At 45.5% G+C, this 21,595-nt stretch overlaps 1 protein-coding gene across 4 annotated transcripts in view; it reads right to left on the reverse strand.

Moving 5' to 3' along the window:
- Positions 1-21,595, reverse strand: part of ASTN2 (astrotactin 2) — an 850,745-nt gene that overhangs the window by 512,794 nt on the left and 316,356 nt on the right. The window lies entirely within an intron of this gene.

A 21,595-nucleotide genomic window follows, 5' to 3' on the forward strand; every position in this document is an offset into this window, starting at 1 on the left:
AGAAAATGGGCTTATTATACCCTTCAGTGTAGATGAAAGAAACAAGCCTCATGAAAACTGTGCAATTCCCCTTCCTCCCTTCCTAATTAGCCTGGTCATCATTGATAATTATTTAAATGATATTAAATTCTCTACTGGCTTTAGCAGCAAGTAGGAGGAAGTGAGAAGTGCTGAATTCATAGAGCCTAGAGGAATGAGCATGGGCTTTGGAGTTTGACAACCATAGCTTCAACTTTGGGCTTTAGCCCTCAATGGGTGTGTTGTGAGCTGTTTCATTCTGTGAACCCCAGTTTCCGTACATGTATGATGAGGATAGTAAGAAACAGCTCACAGTTTGTGGTGATGATTACTCCGCATGGTGTGTACACACAATGTCAACTAACTGGGTTTCACAGAATGGTGGAAGCTAATCAGTTTAAATTAATTTCACAGGTTTTTAGTGAGCACCTGCTATATAGACACACACAGAGCAGGAAGAGAATAGTTTCTGCTCTTCGGGAGCTTCCAGGGTAGGGGGCAAAGGCAGGCTTATCCACAGCTAGTTACAATTCAAGGTAAGTTGTATGAAGAACTAATAGAGAGGGCACAGGATGGGGAGGGGAGTTTTTGCTCAGGAAAATTAAAGACAATTTAATGGATACAGTAGAATGAGTAGATTGGATTTGCATGGCCAGCAGAGCATTGGGCCAGCAAAGAAAGTCTGTGGACTGTGTCCTAACTAAGCCCCCACTGGGTCTCATTCTTTAAATTCTGCTATTCACATCTACTTTCAAGGTTTTGATTACTATTTTTAGAGCAATGGCTCCCAAATTTCTATCACCCACTAGGCTCTTCTTTTGAGCAAATCTTTATGCCCAAACCTCCCAGACCTCTCCCTCTGGAAGTCCCAAGGGCATGACATAAACATGTTTGAAACTGGACATGTCATCTTCTCTTTAAACCTTTACTGCATCTACTTCCCTCTTCTGCTCCTCCTCCTCCTCCTCCCCACTCCCCAACTTATTGAGAACACCACCATTAAAACTGGCCAGAAGCTTAGATTCCCTTCACTCTTCCGGCTTCTTCCTTTATAGCATCTGTACAATCACGCAGTCCTATTTATTCTACGTCCTTAGTAGGTTCACCTCTTTCCCCTCCTCTCTTCTATTGTCCGTTTGCTTGTAGAATGAGTGAGCTATAGGCACATTGTCCCACCTCATTCCCTGCTGGAACCCCTTGACCTGTCTTATAGCATCTGGATACAGGATGCTGTCCATGCTCATTAACCTGGCATCTGATGCCTTTCACGGTGGGCCTCTGCACCCACACCTCCTGTTGTCCTCCCTTACCTGGCCAGGTGTGGGCAGGGCTGCATAACTGCAGTGCCATCCCAGTCAACACTTCATCGTGCTAACATTACCATAGGTATTATTTGTTTTGCATAGAAATCCACTTGTTTCCTTGACCCTCATTGCTCATTGAGATTAACCTCAAATGTAAATTGCTCTCCCTCTAGGCAAACAGCCTGCATGTGTTGTGTCTCTCAAAATATCTTGTTCAAACACTAGATTCTAGTAACTAGACAGTAAACTCCTCGAGGACAGGCACCAAGTCCTTTGTGTACCACTGTATTCCAATGCCTATCACTGTGTCTGGAACATGATAGATTCTCAGTAAACACATCTGCACTTCCAGGGATGAGAGTAACATATTAGTAAGCAGACGCAGGTGGTGACCAATCAAAAAGTACGCCAACCATAAACAAGCAACACTGCCAGATGGTGAATCCTAATACAGTAGGAAGCCTCATGGACAGCTGACTTTGGATTTTTCATATGGGTATTTATTTTTCTTAATAAACAGTGAGCTTCTTGAAGGAAGGGATCCCATCTTCACCATCTTTATATCTCTCACACTAAGCTCAGTGCCTGGAACCTAGAAGTTCCTTAATTTAAGAATAGCGTGCTTATCTTTATTGCTAGTCCTAGGACAAGGCATAGCTTATGGTACAGACTATTTATTTGTGGTTGCTGTATTTACTAATTGTTGGATATCTATTAAATGGAATAGCAATAAAAATTTAAAAGTTGGTCCTGGTGTCAGGTAGATAGGAAATTCCTAAGCCTAAAATGGCTACAAAAAAAAGGGGGAATGTATTTTCTCTCTCTTCTGGGAGCCACAGAAAGCTATTCCAAACTCTGAAATATAAATGCTTTAGTGACTAACTAATATAAGCAACCTAACATCGACATTGTCTCTTACAAAGGGTATGGACTAGGAGTTGGTGCTTTGCACAAATCTTTCTTCAAAAAGTCAACATATTACCCCAAGCCTAGATACTCAATAAAACCCCCCAAAATAGCAGTCAGCAGCAGCACTGAGTTTCCACTCGAGATTCTATGGAGTCTGTTCTGAGGGGACGAACATGTAAGGATGAGTCCAGCATGAACATAATCTTGGGACAGTGACCCAGAGAGTGAGATGTGGGAGGTAGAGGCTCTAGGCACTGGGGAGGCAGATGCCCTGGATGGAGAACAGTACCCTGTGGGGCTCCTGGAATGCATCTCCCAGACACAGCCCACACAGCAGCAGAGGCAGATGTGACCAAGACATTCTTTTCACTAATTAACCAACCACCAGAAATGCCACCCAGGCTCCATGGGAAGAAGGCAGAGGGGCAGGTATGGGATTGTTCACACTGTCTCGCTGGACTCACGCTGGCCTGACTGTCCTATGTCTTATGTCATTTAAACCTTCACAGTAATCAACACTCAATAAGAATCAGTGGGGGAGGGAGTCAAGTTGCATCAGCTTATGGCCTCTCAGTTTTCTCCTCTGGAAAATAAGAACAAGACAGCATATCCTTTAATGGTATGGTGGGAACTAAATGAGACAGCAAATGCCAAACGCCTAGCACGGTTTTTGGCACATGGCAGGCCCTTGGTAAATGATCATTTCCAAGCCGAGTATCAGTATTTATCTAATCATCGATGGCAGAAACCAGGATGCATCGAGTTCTGTGTCCAACACATTATCAGAACATATCAGGAACTGACTTGCTCTTTAAGGAACTGAAGACAAAAAGAGTGGATAGTAAGGGAGAGTCAGATGAAGAGGGAGGGAGTGGAGGGGAGAATGTGAATGAACAGTGTCCTGGGGCAGCCATTTATTCAGCCGAATGCCTGAATCACCATGGTTGTCTCTGAAATCCGGGAAGAAGAAAACATGCAGGTCAAGACTGCACTTAGGCCAGATGCCTGTGGAGCCGTCCATGGGGCTTGGGGAGTTTCCATGGCAACTGTATCTGGCAGAAACTTCACAGTGGAACTCAAACAGAGGTGACTTCTTCAGAGGTCCTGGCCCAGGGAACTGATCATCAGCATTTAGCTCAGAGTAGGAGCTGTTGACAGCGGCAAGGTAGAAACTACCTCTCCCAAAAAACCCACCTCCTTCTCCTCCAGGCTCGTATGGCATCGTAGGAAGCAGAGACAGGGAAGAGAACCTCCATTTGTGGAATGCCTGCTGTGATCCAGGCTCTACACCTAGCCCTTACGTCTACCTTTCCATCTGCCCATCCGTCCACCCACCCACCCATTCACCCACCTACCTACCCACCCACCCATCCATCCATCCAACCGACTTTTATTGAACATCACTTCTTTCTCTATATTGTTCTAGGCAAAGAGGAAATTATAGTGAACAAAGCCAAAGTTCTTGAAGCTTACATTTTAGTAGAGTGGAATTACCTCCTTTAATCCTTACAATGAACTGTTACTACTATCCCCATTTTACACATGAACAGAAGAAAATAACAACCATATGATTCTCAGGTCACTCAACTTGTACATGGCAGAGGAGAGATGAGAACCAGTTCTTTCCATCCTCTCCCCCATATCACATTATCTTCCACCTCACTCCAGAACAAAGGTCACACAGTGGCATCATGTAGTTGCAGAAAGAGCATAGCCTCTGAAGCTAGATATGGCTGTGTTCAAGTCCCGGCTTAACCACAGAATCTCCATGGGATGCTTGCCATTCAATCTAGCCCTAATAAGACAAAATATTCCCGTCTGAAAAACAGAAAGGGTGTTCTTCTTTCAGAGCTGATTGGAAGACAAAAGATAGCAAATGCGATTGGAAAAAAAAATCAATAAATGGTAGCTCAGATCAATACATGATAGCTCCAGATCGTCACATGAGCATCGTCAGATGGCTAGGGTCATAGTTATACCTGTTTCACATCCTGGTTCGTAGTTTCCCCTCTCATCACTTGCAAGAGAGAGAGAGAAAGAAAGAGAGAGAGAGAGAGTGCTGTGCTGTAGGAATAGAATTACACCAGGGCGTATTGATTGCTGGAACTGGAGAAAGTTAATAATCTAATTTCCCTTTCATTTCCCCTCCCTCCTACCCCTCAACTCTTCTCATGGCAACAGAGAATGGCATAAAACGCATTGCTGGAGAAATTCGACCGGAAATAACTCAGTATTGTTGATCCACACGCTGCCTATAATTTGGGGTTTGATTGATTCTCAGTTTGGAGATGCCAGGTTGAGGGAGGAAAATCACATTTAAGCTAAATTTGGAATTGAATCAATCACATTTTACAATGAAGAAAATAGATCTAACCCCATCAGACCACTGTGTGCAGAAAACTTAAAGCTGCCATACTCCTATTGATCCCTTCCTCCTGATATATCTCTGGGGGACAGGAGACTAAGTCCTCAGCTGAGAAATCATTTCTTCCTTCAAATGGCATATGGGGTCGGGGTCAGGAGCGAGGATCTTAGGAAGCCAGGACATTAGAGCGGAGGAGCTGAAAAGGTAGAAAAGCCACCTAGGATAGGAGGGAGAGGCTGGATTTGGGTTTTAAACATAGAGATTTAAATTCAGACTCTCCCATTTCACTGTTAAATTGTGGCAAGTTACCTACACTCTCAGGGGCTCAGTGTTCTGGTCTATGAAATGGTGATTACAACCCATAACTGGTGGAGAAGCTGTTTAGATGAAATGAGAGATCGTTAAGTGCAATGCTAAGCACACACATCGTATTTTTCCTTTCTTCTCAGTTCTCCAAATCCCTGCTGCTTACAGAGATCAGCAGGACAGAAGGCTCTTTGTCTCAGGCTGGACTTCTGGCTCTTACACTTAGCTGCTGGCCCCCATGGGCAAGTCACCTCACTCCTCTAAACCTCAATGACCTTACCTGAGAATGAGCTCATTCAATAAGTAGTTACTTGATGTGCATCTACTACATCCCAGACCTCCTATCTTGTGCCCTCCTCTTATTTCCAGGGTTTATAAGAGTGTCTGAATGTGTTAGTCGCTCAATAAACATCGATTTGATGAATGAGTAAATGAATGAATGAATGCTTCACTATTCTACCTATTCTATGCTATTCACTATTCTATGCTTCCATTCTACCCACAGGTTGTCAGTACTGAACTACTGCTACTGCTCCTTCTCCAGTCAAATACATTCATTCACTCTCTTTGGCAACGACTGGTCTCCCCGCCACCACCACCTCTCCAGGCAGAAATCATACGAAAGGCCGTTGAGAGGCTGCTAATCCTGCTACATGTCAGGGCGAGCACGTGCATCCAGGTGCTCCCCACTAACCTCACTGAATGCCTCATGAGATCCCTGCCATCCCTGAGCTCCAGCACCTCTGTGCTTCCTCGTGTATTTCTGGAAACTAAAATTGGGACACATCCTCTGACAAGTGCAAGTGTCACACTGGCGGCCAGAGGAAAGAATCCTTAAAACCGTGACTCTCGGGACTCTATGGAAGGGGGCTCCCTATCCTCAGCCTGCCTCATGGCTGGAGAGTGCACATACTACTTTAGTGTGAGGTGTCAGCGGAGGGGGGGTGGTGGGACCAATCGTTTCCTCCCCTCGGTCCCTGTTTTGCCCCCCTGGAGCCAAGTCTCTCCTCATCTCCTTCTATCTTGGTCATGAACTAGTTTCTTGCGTTCTCTGGCTCTTTGACCTTGGCACTCTCAAATCCACAGTACCCTTTCCATCATTTGCAGTGTTCCCAATCTTCCATCTTCCATAAGGTCATCCTTTGTAAGCCTGTGCAGGGGCGTCTGGGGTGCTCAGTCAGTTACGTGTCTGCCTTTGGCTCAGGTCATGACCTCAGGGTCCTGGAGTCGCGTCCCATGTCAGGCTCCCTGCCCAGAGGGGAGTCTGCTTCTTCCTCTGTCCCTCACCCTTGCTCATGCTCTCTCTCTCTCACACACTCGTGCTCTGTCTCTCAAATAAATAAATAAAATCTTAAGAAAATATGTAAGTCTGTGCAAGCGTTCATCTAGCCTCCGCATACCTAGAGAGACAGCAAACTCAATCCCCGTGAAGCAGCAATTCCCCTCTCAGGCAGTTGTACTCACAGCCCTGGACACTCACTCTACAAGCCAGCTTCTGCTGCCCAGGCCAAATAAGAAGCCTCTAATACCTCCTCTTTGGGGGCAGCTATGTAGTTAGTGAAAGGTGGTAGTTAGGTTGTCTTGAGTCTTCTTTCTTCTAAACCAAACACTGCTAGTTTGACTTTATTTCTCCAAATTCATATTTTGCATAGATTTTCTTTTTTTTTTTTACAATGACTTTCCTAGCAGAGAATATCACCACTGCCACCATCACTGTCATCAGTTACCATCACCATCAGCATCACTATTATTTATGAAAACATTTACGTGCCAGACAATATAACGAAACATTTTTCACAGGGTACTTAATCTTTACAGAAACTTCATGAGGTGCTATTATCACTCATATTTTACACATGAGGAAACTAAGCTCACCACTCAGCGAGGGCCAGGCAGCTCAAAGTTTATGAAATGAAAAACCGTTTGACTTTAGAAGTTCTTAGCCACTACCTCCGTAACTTTTTTTTTTTTTATCAACATGCCAGATATGGCTTGAAAAATTAACCCTAACTATCAAGCTGCTTATAGACCTTAGCTTACCCTGGAGTCCATGTGGACTACAATTGGGTGTTGACCTCAGGTCTTCAAGGGAGCTTCTCCACATCACCTGAGGGAATGTTACAAGGAGACTGGACAGTGAAGGGGCAGGTAGGATGGCCCTTTCTGTTCCTTTCTGAGCTGCAGAAGATATTACATGGCCTTGACTAGTTCAGCGGACTCCTGTGAGGCCAGTGGGCAAACAACTCTGGCTGGCTCTGCTCCATGGATAAAGCTTGGATTGTGGCACCCTGTTGATGATAAAGCCACAGGTGGCAGTTGCAGAACGAGGCTCTTGGGGTCTCTCTATGGCAGCTGCAGACGGCTGGGCCTGGAAGTACGGACGTAACTTTAAGGTGATGACAGTGGAGACCTAACAATGGTGTTGGTGACAAAGATGGCACTGGTGGCACCACATTTTTCCACTGCTTATTAATTTACAAATTATTCCCAAATACCTCACTCACTTTTCACCAAAATTCCATGCCGTAAGCATTGCGACTATTCCACTATAGAAATGAGCCTGAGACTTAATGGTGAACTCATGCTTAGACATCAGAGGAATAACTGGGCCTGGGAGCCACATCTGACCCACAGCCTAGTGCCTTTTTCAGGACACTATACCCAGGTCTCAATGGCGAGGTGTGGAGGCAAGATGAGAACCTGTGCCCCCACCCATGGGCCTACTGTCCACACCTAAATGTCTTGAAGAGCCACAGCTGTATTTCTCATCAAACAAAATATATCTTGAAAACAAAATTTCCATTTTCAAGGAATTCTGGGCCGTGCCACATTCTATATTCACCTCCTGAAGTCCTAGAGTACGTACATTTACGTATCTGGTATTAAAATCTCTGAACAGGCCTGTACTGCATTCTCTTTAGCAGAATTTAACCTGATGTTTTCCAAAACTATTAATATATTATGGAGCCATTATTCAATGAAACAAAGTAGAAAAAATGAGCCACTGCAAACATGTATACAAAGGTGACTATTATTTACACCTGCAGTTCCCAATAATTAACTGTTTCCCCTATGCCAGGCTCCGTGTTAAAGATTCTAGTTACAATAGTCTCCCAAAGCAGAGGTTACTACCTCTAGCTAAAAATGGAACCCCAAGCCTAATCACTGGGAAAACCGAGGAAACTGTGATGGTCAGTCTTGTCTGACTCCAATGTCTAAATGCTTCTGGTTCCCAAGCGTTAAAAGACAATGGAGTTTTACAGTGACCTAAAAAGATAATCTGCACCCTTATGTTCACGGCAGAATTATTCACTAAAACCAAGACATGAAACAACCTAACTATCCATGGACAGATGTATGTGTGCACATATAGAGGCACATATTCATACATACACAAGTACGATGGAGTATTATTCACCCATCAAAAATGAGAAAGATCCTGCCATTTTTGACAACACGGGTGGCCTCTGAGGGCATAATGCTAAGTGAAATAGGTCAGAGGAAAGACAAATGCTATATGATCTTATTTATATGTGGAATCTAAAAAAGAACAGAAACTAAAACAAACCCAAGTTGAAGAGATTAACTTTGTGGTTGCCAGAGGCCCAAGGGTGGGAAGGGAGAGGAAAAGGAGGAGGTGGTCAAAATGTACAGACTTGCAGTTATAAGACAAATTAAGTACCAGGAGTGCAACGTGGCACATGATTACTACAGCTAACATTGCAATATGGCACACATCAAAGTTATTAAGAGGGTAAATGGGTTCTCATCACAGTGAAAGCATTCTTTTTCTTTCTCTTTTTTTTTCTTTTTCTTTTCATTGCATTTATAGGAGATGATGGATGCTGACTATATTTATTGCAGTAATCATTTCACAAAATATGTAAGTCAAACCAATATGCGCTGTACACCTTAAACTTCTACAGTGGTGCATGTCAATTATCTCTCAATTGGAAGAAGATTGTTTACAGAAAATGGAATTTCAGAGTCACAGAAAAATATATGCAAAGAAGGAAAATAGCAGGTACAAGGGGCCAGCTTGAAAGGTTAAAGACTGTTCAACTGATATTTAGCAGCCTGATGAAGTGCATTAGGGGAAGGAAAAACACGCTGTCCTCAGTGCATGAAAGTGCAGTGTGCGGGAGAAACTGTGGTGACAATTCTAAGAGCTAAAGTTCCAGAAAGGCTCAGAAATAAATGGGAAAGCAGGAAGGTAAGGTGGCCCTTGAGTTCCAGAGCCACAGGTGATCATCAGCTGGTAATGACTTACAAAATAAAAATGTTCTTAAGACCCTGGTGCCTGACCCCTGTCTTCACCCTCTTAGACCCGCCACATTCAGCCCACACCCCTGATGGAATGAGGAGTGGCCGAGAAGAGCGGGGGACCAAGTAGTGGGTGCCGAAGGACAGAGCAAAGAGCAACTGCACGTTTCCATGGCTACTGAGGAAGATGGGACCAATCGTCTCCCATTTCCACGAAAGGCACATTTTTAGCTGCTTTTCCTCAGAGCATGCTGAAAAAGTCAGTATCCTGTCCTCAAAGAAGACATCACTGGATGTTGGTCCAAGGTTTGTGGAAGTAGGAGGCGCGGAACAATGTGTGTTGTATATTTAACATTCACTAGGTCAGCCGTGCCGTCCTGTACCTACAAATCTCCGCTGTTCCCTCTATCCGTCGTAAACTCTAGGCGATGCTGCCAGTGTTGATACTTGGAGGAAATGGAAACGCAGAGAGCTTAATTCACTTGCCCAAAGGCTCATAACAAGTTAAGGGCAAGAGGTCATATAACCAACCTATCGACCTCCAAATTCACTGTTTCTTCCACTGCATCACACTGCCTCTAAGGGAAGGGAGTTCCACCAAATCTCCGTGCTCCTCCCTCCTCACACCTTTGTCTTGAGTCTCAGAATGCACCTGGGAAATCATGGGAAACAAGGCTTTGTCTGACGGCCCGTAAACCCCTTGCTGCACTTCGATTTGCCTACACCTCTCCTTGTGACAAGCTGCACACACTCCACACGGCCGTGTGTTGCTCTTCCTATTTTTATCAACATGTCCAAGGCAGACCTACTTTGTAAGACCAGGGAATTCCCACCTCCTGGAAGTTGCCCTAACTCACAGAAACCTCATGCCCTCTTTAACTCCTGTCACATGTATCATGTGTTCTGAGTCATGGGATCTCAGATTCATGAGGGACTAAGAAGGCTTTGACTCTAATAGATCACACAATACAGGTAGTTCCCTACAGTGCTCTGCCCCATGGTGATCCAACCTGTGTCTGAACATCACCTGAACTGGGAGGTTGTTAGCCCAAAAGAAAACCCATTTCGATGATGATGGATGATGATGATGATGATGATGATGATGATGATGATGATAGTAGTGGTGGTAATCTTTTATTTTTGGAGCACTTACTATGTATGACATGTTGTGCTAAATATTTTAGGTAATTATTTTATTGGATCAATCATAAATTTTTGTTAGCATTTCATTTTTCAAATGAAGAAACTGAGTCTAGCCCAAGGCTAGAAGGCTATTGAGCAGCAAAGCCAGGATTCAAATCCAGATGTAGATCCCAAAGCTCTTAACAATACACTATGAAATCTCCCTTCACTGTTAACCTTCCATAAGTCACCTCCTAGGGCTATAACCAGTTGGACACGTTCCTTTCCTTAAGATCCCATAGTCTCATCTCCATTCCTCCTCTCTCAGGCAGTCCTTTGGTTTTGAAGTTGGAAGGTAGGTTCCTCATACTCTTTTTGCTTCAAACACATTTTCTATCCTTTGATTCCCACATGCAGTAAATAATCATGGAGCCAGAGAGTTGGCTGGAAGAGTGCCTTTAGATTAGTGAGTTGAATTCACTATGGAAATGGTTAGAAAGAGGACAGGAGGAGAGCCCTGACCAGAGTCATGACGTGTAGAGCCAGATCAAGATTCTCTTGGTCCCAGCTCCCACAGCAAGTGTTTCTCAGTTTATCACTTGGGATAGTTGTCATTTATTAACCAGTATCTCCCACCTTAGCCAGGATCTTCTGGAATAGACATCCAGAGTGTAGTGCATCCTACACTCTCTGTCCATGTGACACACTGGCCATAGGATCCCACAAGTGACTGTATATTAGGTGGGCTGAACTAGGATACTTTGGTCAAACATTCAAAATAAACCATGCTCAAGTATTCCCACAAAACAACCTCAACATACTGGTGCAAAGTCTAAAGCATAGTACACTAAGGTCATGGGAAGAATATGGACTTTAGAGTTAGAGAACCTTGGGTTCAGATCCCAGCTCTGCTATTTTCTGGTTGCCCTTTGGTAAGTCTCATTATCCTGATATGTAAAATGTGAATGGCATCTACTCCAGCATCATCAGAAAGATTAAATAGGAAAACGTACACTGCAGAGTACTCAAGAAGAGTAGCCTTCATCATCATCATCATCATGAAATGTAAAACCCGTATATACATAGCCCGGCCTTTATATCCAGGAAACTATCTGAATAAATTCAGGATGACTCAGAAGTGGAAAAATGACTGTAAGCCTGGAAGGATAGTGAGGTTTCAGCAAGAGAAGGTTCAAATGCATGCAGAGCACCTGCTACATGCTAAGCCTCTGCTGGACCCTTTGTACCCATTATTCTATTATTCTGTTTGCTCCTCAAAGCAATCCTTGGAATTCCCATTTTATGGATCAGGGAAGTGAAGCTCAGGGAAGAGAAGTGCTCTGCTCAAGGACACTCACCTCGTAAGCTGCAGAGCTGGAAATGTAACGCGGGTCTATGTGATAATGTGATGACCTACAGGAGCAACTTTGAGATCCAAGGCCCTGGCCCAGGTACCTGACTTGCATTGTTTCACCTAGTCCTTAAACAACCCTTTGGGCTCGGCACCACAATCTCCATTTTACAAATGAGAAAAATGAGGTTCAGGGAGATCCAACACTTGTCCCAAATTACACAGTCTGAGGCACAGCTGGAACTGCACCTTGGTCTCTGTGACCCCAGCATCATCTGCATTCTTCTCGCATCACTGCAGGGCTTATGCAGCATCAGGTCTAGGGTACTAGATGGAGATGTGGTCTGAGAAGCACATTGTCTTCTCGGCGGGGAGTCTCCTTGGCAGCCAAACCCTCTCCCCCTTGCCAAGGAAGGCACTAGGGCCCTGCCTGGGACAGAGGACTCTTTCCTTTCTCAGATGGAGGAGTTTGGCTGCTAAGCACCCGGGGACTTTATTAGAATAAACACACCTGCCTCCAGCTCTTTAAATACAGGGGCATTTTTCCTCAGGTTTTCCAATCCATTGCCTCTTCTTCAGACCACAACATTTCAGTAAAAGCACATTTGCATTGTGTTTAAACAGCCATTTGGAGATAAACAGCTTTGCCTTTAGACCTTTGAGGCGAGAATATAAAGGAGAACAAAAGAAGGAAAAAATGAGCGCGGAGGGAATGTTCCCATGCAGCATGTCTGCCCCAGCACATTTCCATGCAGAGGCCTCTACCCAGTTCAGGCTGACATTTTGGGCTTAAACCTTTCAAGCTTGCTGGTTTAAATGTGCCACCTCCAAAAGAACAATAGTGGTTTTAGCCCAAGGGACATGCTAGACTCACAGTCTGTCTTGTCCTTTAGCAGCAAGGAAGTGCCTGGGGCCTGTGCAAAGAGCTGCGTCTCAGGGAACAAGAGAGTAAACCTGAATATTGCTCAGCCATGATGCACTAAGCAACCTTCAGCAAAATCCCTCCCCTCTCTGGACATTTGTCTCCCTGTCTGTAACAGGAGGCAACCCATGCATTCAACAAATATTTCTTGAGGGCCCATTCTGCATTGAGCTCTGTGCTCTAAGCCAGAGTAAAAAGACCAGAACTGCTAAGGGTCTCAATGTCCAGCAGGGGTAGTAGGATCTGAAGAGAATGCAATGCAAGGAGACTGCCGTGGTGCCAGAGGTCAGTGCAGTAGAGGGGATTGGGATTCAGGTTTGGGCATCAGAGGACCATTCCCGAGAGCTGAGGCTTGTAAGATGAGAGTCAGCAGAGCGGAAAGGTGAACAGGTGATCCAGGAGATGTGTGACAGGACATTGCCTAAAAAATGGAGTGGCAGGGACAATGGGACACTGTTGGCAGAGGAGGCCAGAGAGGCCGGGAGGGAGCAGCTTACGTGGCAGTCCACTGCCAGGAGAGTGGGCTTTATCCTAGATGATACTTCATGTATCATCTTTCATGATGATGAAAGGCCAGCCCTCTTGGCTCCCTACTAACCCCAAACACACCTTCAATCATGCACCTGGTCAGCAAAGATGTGGTAGGTATCTCCTAAGCACCAGACGTTGTGTTGGGTGCTGAGGATACTGCAGGGACTTCATGATCTCAAGGAGTGGGACCCAAAGACTTTGTGATAAAGGAAGAGATCTACAAGTACACTTCTGGGGTGGAAAGCAAGGAGAGGCTCTTGGGTTAGAGGGAGAAATCATAATCTGCAAAGACAGCCTATAAGAAAACCAGAGGATGTTCCTACTGGGAGGCAAAGAACATTCTGGCTAGAACACGAGAACCTGAAGCTTGGCCATCTATCATTCTTCAAGTCTACGGACATAAAAAGGCACCAATCGCCTGAAATGAAAGAAAGATCTGGTTTGAAGAAAAGAAAAGAGGGCAGGGGACCAAGGTAGGCTGCTTCCAAAAATGGCTCCAGACGGTCTTGCCTCCTGGAATCCCCAGCCTCGTATAATCCCCTCCCCTACCAACTTGCTTCTCTCACATGGAATACCAAGGAAGTGTGAGATGTCACTTCCACGACCAGGGTACAGAGGGTTGTGACTTCCATCTCGCTCACGCTCTCTCTGCCTCCTCTCTCTTTCTTGCTCTGGTGAAGCCAGATGCCCTTCTGTCAGCTGCCACCTAGAGAGCCCCATACAACAAGGAAGTGAGGGTGGCCTCGGGCTCACAGCCCCTGTGGAACCGAATCCCGCCAACAACCACGTGAGGGAGCTGGGAAGCAGATCCTTCCCCAGTCAAGCCTTGAGAGGGAGGGCACCACAGTCCTGGCTGACAACTTGACCTGAAGTCTCACGACACACCCCAGGCTGGAGGAGCGGGTGCCTGGCGCCAGGGTCCCTGACCCACGGAGTAAATGTCTGTCAAAGCAACAAATAATAAATACATGTTTGTTGAGATAAGAAAGGCATAATATGTGTTTGCTGTTTCAACCTGCACATTTGGGGGCCGTTGGTTACACAGCAATAGGTCACAAGAACCCAGGACCCTACTTAGTGCATAAATGGGAAAGACGGGAAGTCCCCATTCCCAGAAGGAAACTCAGGGATGTTCAAGTTTAGAAGAGACCCCCACCCCACCCCTTTCACTGGAAAGTTTCCCCATGCACTTGGTGTGTGCCGTGGCCTGGGCAGGCTGCAAGACTCACTGGGGAGACAGTCACAGCCCACACCTGGAGGGACGATGGTCAGAGCGGCGAAAAGGTCCCCAGGAGACACAATGACACTGTACCAGGAAAACTGCTAGGTTGCTTTCCTGAGGATGTCGCAACCCGGTGAGGGCTGAGAAGAAGGGGACACCGAGGGTCCCGGCCAAAACCGGGGCTGGCTTCCTAGGGGATGAAGTCCCTTTTATCTCCATAAAGGCATTTCTGTCTGGGAGATGCTACGTCATGATCACAGAAGAGAAGTTGTTGACACGGACGGTTTCCGAGCTCTGCAATCAGACAGAAAAAGCTCGAGACCCAGCTCGATAATTTCTTAACACCGCGAACTTCTGTAGTCATATAAAAGGAAGAGTTAGGAGCACAGTCCTCAGGATCCCAACAGAGCTGGGATCAAGCACCGGCACGGCCCCTTCCTATTTGAAGATCCCGGTACCAGTACTCTGATCTTCCTACGTTTCAATGTGCCCATTTATACAGCAAAAATAATTAAAATACCTGCTTCTCACCAGATTGCTTGGGCTAAAGCAACAAGTGTCCAGCACAGGGGCTGATGATGAGCAAGGCTCAGTTATCAGTTATCGTGAGCTAACATCGCTGGGAAGCTTCCTTAACTTCTTTCCGCCTCGTTACGCATTTCAAGCCCTCAGCACGTTGCCTGGCATATACTGAGCACTCAGTAACTGTCGGCTGCTAGACCTGTTCATGTTATCAGTGGAGGCCCCGAGGCCCAGTGCAGTGTCCTGGCTCCTCCTAGACTAAGGGCTGGCATCCCCGTCACACATCCTTGCATATTTATAAAAATGCTCCGTTCCTCACCCTCAGGGGCACTTGGCTCCTTGTGCTCAGATGGAAGGGCACAGATTATTTCTGCAGGAGGAGCTGTACCGAGGCATCACTCAGGTAGACATGGCAGGGACTCGGTAACAGTGGTTCCCTAAGTAACCGTAACTCAGGTGCTACGCACACCTGGAGCTTCCCTGCATGTGCTGTTAAATTTATGGGGCAGCAATAATAGTAACACCATTAGTGCATATTTATTTATAAAATGCCCACACCTGAACAGCCTGAAGAGTGAAAGTAGAAGCCCTACTAAATTTTATAGAAACCTATGTATATGTGTGGGGATGTGAATATATGTGTGAGTGTATAAGAATGGAGATTAGGATGTAGGTTCGCACAGAGTGGAAGTAACAACAGCCCTGGGAATCATAACTATGAATTTCCTCTTCCATTTCAATCGTCGACCAGGACCAGCATTAGCAACGTTGCTCCCTTCTTGGTTTCCCAAGCAGTCAGCAGCTCAAAGAATGGAAAACACCATTGCAAGAGTCAGCAGGGTCCAAATTCCCGGGTTCACCAGTTTCGGGCTATATGACCTGGGACATCTCTCTCTTTTTTGTCATTATCAGGTTCCTCAAATGATAAAATGGGCAGAAGATTGCCTCAATCCTACCCGAAGCCTAATATAGGAGATGGGTACTCTCTCCTTCCTTTTATCCTTTCCCTCCTATTTGAAACTACCAATAACAGGGCAAATCAAAGGTTACCATTTTTCTAGACCAATCTCCCAAGTGACTACTTGCAAAGTGTATTTAGTAAAGTCCTCTAAGGAGGGAGAGAGGGATGTAGACCTGCTGTCCTCTCCCCGTGTGACTACATCTCCCTCAATGGCATGGACCCTCTTTACTTTCTCTAGCACTTGGCCCAGTACTGAGTAGGAGGGAAGTTAATATCTGGTTAATGAATAACTTGATAAATGAATGAAGAGACAGAGTCCCCAACCAATGACTTTTTTTTTTCCAGAGAGAAGGAGTAGGCTCCCTGGGATCTTTCTGAGAAAAGCAAAATGCAGTTTAATGACTGAGGTACCTATCACTTTATCTCACAATAAAAATAATAACTTCCATGGTTAAGTGTTTTAACTCTGTGCTGGGTCCTGGACTCAGTGTTGTATATGGAATTATCCAATCCTTCTAACATGATGTGATGAAGTGACTGTTATATATCCATTTTACAGAGGAGAAAATGAAGTCCTTATGAATGCAATTACCTACCTAACATCACAGAGCTAAGAAAATTTGAACTGAGGAGGCTGACCCCACAGTGCAGGCTTCAAAAACTCTTTGCCGCGCTGCTTGTCAGGTGACAGCCTTCTGACTCACGGGAGGAGGCCTCCCAACCCAACATGGCCAATTCCCCAACACTGGTAGGCCTAGGGAGCCAGACAGAAACAGGGGTGCCCCCCAGCCCCGCCTCATGAATGTCTCAATCTGTAAGGGGTGGGAATTTACAGATGTGAATACAACATTGTTTTTACTCGGATTTATGCTCGGATGTTGGAGGACAGGGTGAGACACGAAAGCATAGCCTAAGGACCTCCTTTAGAAAGGGACAGTTAAGCCCACTCCCGCGAGTAGGAAGGAAGGGTATTCTAAGCACCCGAAGGCATATTCCAGGGTGGGATACAGTAGGAAAAAAATGATGAGTCCCATGAGCTAAGACTGGGGAGGTGGGCAGGGCCACGCGAGAGAGCCATCAGCGGACACGGAGAAAGGAGACGGCAGGATGAAGCTATGTGTTAATGATGCTCAGGCTGGCTGCTGGGGGACAATGCTGTCGCTACCAGAGTGGCAGCGAGGACCAAGAGGTGACACGACTTGATTGTGGTTGCAACACTAGGGAGGGACAGAAGTCATCTGATGCAGGTGCATTTGGAGGGGGGTCGCTGGCTCGTGGCAGATCAGATCTTCTGGGAGGCAGGAAGGGGAGGGCATCAGGGATGTTTCAACACCTACGCCCAAACTCTCCTTTGGAGGATCATCTCACGGCCACAGAGAAGTTCGGGTAAGGACACAGTAGGAGGGTATGTGCTCTTCTCGTTTTCAGGGCTGAAGATACAGCTCCCATCCTCCTCCTCAGTTGTGATTATTCACTCATCATCCAGTTGTTTATTTATTCCTTTAAGCAACAAATATGTGCTGGGTTTCTGTACTCCCTACGTGGGCCAAACTGTGCCAGGCACTGGAAATACACATAAAGACAAGACCGTAATTCCTAAGAGATACACTTGGGTTTGTGGGGGGGCACTGGGGCAATGGTGTGCCGGACCCACCCCAGCTGGCTCCCGGGAGCTACCTGTTAGATGCTCAGGGATGTGGCATCGTAGCGGTCAAACCTAATGACCTGAGATCGGACATGACGGGAGAATTTACACCATGGAAATTGGCAAATGCTACAAAGAAGGCTTTTTACGTGATTTTTTTTTTTTTTCCTTCAGCGAGCCAGCTTGCCAGCACACTACTGGGTTGGATCGAGTTGCCTCGATGGGGCTGACAGTCTGGTAGTTTCTCTTCAGAGTCCAGAGAAATCAAAACTGTACGTGAAAACCTAGGTGAGGGTTTCAAACTACCCACCAATCCTTTTCAACAAAAAAATGTAGTAATTTCAGGGCCAAATTGTAGACCCTGGAGCCAGACAGACCTGGGTGTGAATCGTGCTGCAAGCGCTCCCTGATGATCCAGATCAGGCGACTTACTTTATGGTTCTCATCCTCTTTCCCCGCCGTTAATATGGAGATAATGCATATGTACTATGATGCTTGCAAGTGCTTTGCACAGTGCCCAGTACTTAGTAAGCACTCACTGAACGATACGCATTATCATTTGTTTTAAGAACTCTTTCTGTGTATCTTTTTTAAAAAAGATTTTATTTATTTCTGTATATCTTTTAAAAGAGGTATTTCTTTATTTTCATTTCAGTATAATGTGCAGTGTTATATAAATATTAGTTTCAGGCATACCACATAGTGATTCAACAATTCCACACATGACTCGGGGCTCATCACAGGAAGTACTCTTCACCCCCTTCACCTAATTCACTCAACTCCCCGCCTCCCTCACCCCTGGTAACCAGCAGTTTGTCCTTTATAGTTAAGAGTCTAGTTTTTGGTCTCTTTTTTTCCCTTTGTTCATTGTTTTGTTTCTTAAATTCCACATATGAGTGAAATCATATGGTATTTGTCTTTCTCCGCCTGATTTATTTCACTCAGCATTATACCCTCTAGATCCATCCATGGTGCTACACATGGCAAGATTTCATTTTTTATGGTTGAGTAATATTCCATTGCTGTATACGTGCGTGTGTGTGTTATATGCATCTATCAGGTCTTCTTTATCCATTCATCTATCGATGGGCACTTGGACTGCTTCCGTAAGTTGGCTCTTGTAGATAATGCTGCAGTAAACACAGGAGTGCATATATCTTTTTGAATTAGTGTCTTCACATTTGGGTAAATACCCAGTGGTGGAATTACTGGGTCATATGGTCGTTCTATTTTTAACCTTCTGAGGACCCTCCATACCGCCGTGCACAGCAGCTGCCCCAGCCTGCATTCCCACCCACAGTGCATGGAACCCTTGACATACATTGTCATTACTGCTCTTCTTTCTCCTATTATGTACTCGTGTGCACTCTCAATTATTCCCAGCAGCACCCAGCCTTCACTTACACCCTTCCTGGAGCAGGGATCTCACAACTCTAGATGCAACCCATTCCATCTCTAGTCAGTTCTGGGTATAACAGAGATGTCTGTTAACCAGATAACAGTGTAATTTCTATCAATTGTTTTCACTTACTTAACAATGTGCTGTGCAAACATTTGCTACAAGCATATTAAATTATTCAAGTTGTGTCAAGGTCAGCGACCAAAACAATCAATGATGCAATATAAATTTTGTCTACTCTACTGATGAACTGGTACAAGGACAGCAGGGGCCGTGGAACCAAAGAACCGAATTTATAAATTCCAGCCCGATGTGTGCTGGCTGTGTGGCTTGAGGCAAGTCACATAACCTCTCTTTGCCTTAATGTCCTCGTGTGTATATTTGTACTCAGAGGATCTTTATCAAAGATCAAATTAATTAGTATGTTCAAAATAGGTATCTGGTAAACACAGGTTAAAAATGCCTCATGGTACGGTGGGGGTGGGGGGGGATTTCCGATTGTTTCTGCCATGCTTTGTGGGGACTACTGTGGCATAAAACTGAGTAAGAGGGCCGCCCGGGTGGCTCAGAGGTTTAGCGCCGCCTTCAGCCCAGGGCCTGATCCTGGAAACCCAGGATCGAATCCCATGTTGGGCTCCCTGCATGGAGCCTGCTTGTCTCTCTGCCTGTGTCTCTGCCTCTCTCTCTCTCTCTCTCTCTCTCTCTCTCTCTCTCTCCTGTCTCAAATGAATACATAAATAAAATCTTTAAGAAAATAAAAAAAATAAACAAAAATGAGTAAGAAACAAGACTGGCACATGCCAGCCATGTTGGAAAAGCTACATTAGCGACAGATCCCATTTTTAAAGGGAAGAACTGAGGTTCAGGATGCCAATCTATTTGTCCATAAATGAACCAATAAATGAGACATCTCTGGAGTCTGCAGAGAACCTGGCTGTGTGGCGGCGTGGAATCAGAACAGCCCACTACCATGCTTTCTCCTATTGTCCACTGTACCCTCCCTTTTACTAGGCATCAATACTTGCTCACCCAAATTCAGCCCACTTCCTGTTCATTTTCTTCTTCTTCTTTTTAATAGAAAGATAGCTTCCTACCATCACATCCTCCCCACCCCGCCCATCAGCTTTTCTAATTTGTAGTTTAGTTTTATTATTCCAAACATTTACATAGGCTCATCGGGGAGAGGTTGCCTGCCTGTTTCTAGGTGGTATCTTTGCACAGAGATCATTTAAATGCATCTGAAGTGTCCAGCTTGAGCCCTTGACACATGGGAGGTAGTCAAGTAGGTGAATCCTGAAGTTAGTGGGAGGCTATAAATTGTGTATTCCAAATGCACATTATGTGATTTGTTGTATAAATTATTAATGCCGGCCTGGGCTGTGGCTTGTTTACATTCTGTGAACAAGGAAATAAATACTGTCATCCTTGAACTTCCAACAGGAGAGTGAAGAGGGGAAAAAAAGGCCCCTAATTCAGTCCTCAGAAGATTTTCTTGTCCCTATGGAAAGAGAGAAGGAGGAAGGGAGAGGAGGGGACGTTTAGAAACCTGCTCTGTGCCACATAATGCAATGCCTTCTTTGCCCACATTATTTTCCTAAGCCACATCACTACACTCTCAGTACTTCTACAGATCAAGACACGGGGCTCAGGCACTCCTCTCACTTGCCCAGGACCTTAAGGCAGGTGTGAGTTCCAAGGATGAGCCCTCCCTTGTGCAGCACATGGGACTCTGCACAGCAAGAAGCATGACCCCTTTTGTGGTCACCTCCCTCCAGCAGGATTGGCCCTATGGTGAGGCTGCTGAGTGGCCCGGCCTGCCCACATCGCCATGCCCGTGCATTATCAAGGTGTCATTCACCCCTGCCTGATCCAGTCACCATGTGCGCATCTTCTCTTCTTGGATAAGAACAAGGCCACCACTACCTCTGGAAAGCCACTCAACTATGCCTAGCACCTAAAAGGGAGCTTTCTTTCAAGAGCACTTTCACCTTATTGGGCAGATATAGCTTTGCTTGGTCTCTAGCTCAGAATCCTTTATGGGGCTTATTAAAAATGCAGCGTTCTGGGCCCTACATAAGAACAAGAATCTCTGGAGGCACAGTCCAGAAATCTGATTTTTAAAGTTTTCTTTTCCCTCCAGAATTATTAACCATTGTTCCTGCAGATGGAAAATCAGAGAAAGGCTGTTTTAAAACTACACACAGATGAGCTATACGTTCAGTGGAATCTCTGCTCAGGTCCCTAGCCGTGCCCTTGGGTGCCCATAGAACCCATAGACGTCGATGCCGTCAGAGGAGGGGTGATGGTGTGAGCGTGTGTGCGCGCGCGGGTACACACATGCACATAGGCACACGCCCACACATGCACACCTGCTCTTCTAGTACAATACAGAGTTATAGAAGATGGATTTCTTGAAAATTAACTGCACAAAGGATATTTTTGTGTAGTGAATGCAATACTATCCATATTTCTCATTTATAACAAGTTAATTAGGCTTGTAGATAAGACTGGAAACATAATCCTTATTCATAATCCTATCAATATGCAGGAAGACTATCGGCCCGGAAAACCTTTCAAGGGGCTAGCCCTAGCCCCAAACCAGCACTTTTACTAGGGCCGTAACTCAGGCACGCCAGACCAGAGATTAAACAGAATGCTCGGGGATCCCTGGGTGGCTCAGCGGTTTAGTGCCTGCCTTTGGCCCAGGGTGTGATCCTGGAGTCCTGGGATCGAGTCCCATGTCGGGTTCCTGGCA

The sequence above is a fragment of the Canis aureus genome, chromosome 10 (assembly GCF_053574225.1).
Source record: "Canis aureus isolate CA01 chromosome 10, VMU_Caureus_v.1.0, whole genome shotgun sequence".
Taxonomy (NCBI): Eukaryota; Metazoa; Chordata; class Mammalia; order Carnivora; family Canidae; genus Canis; species Canis aureus.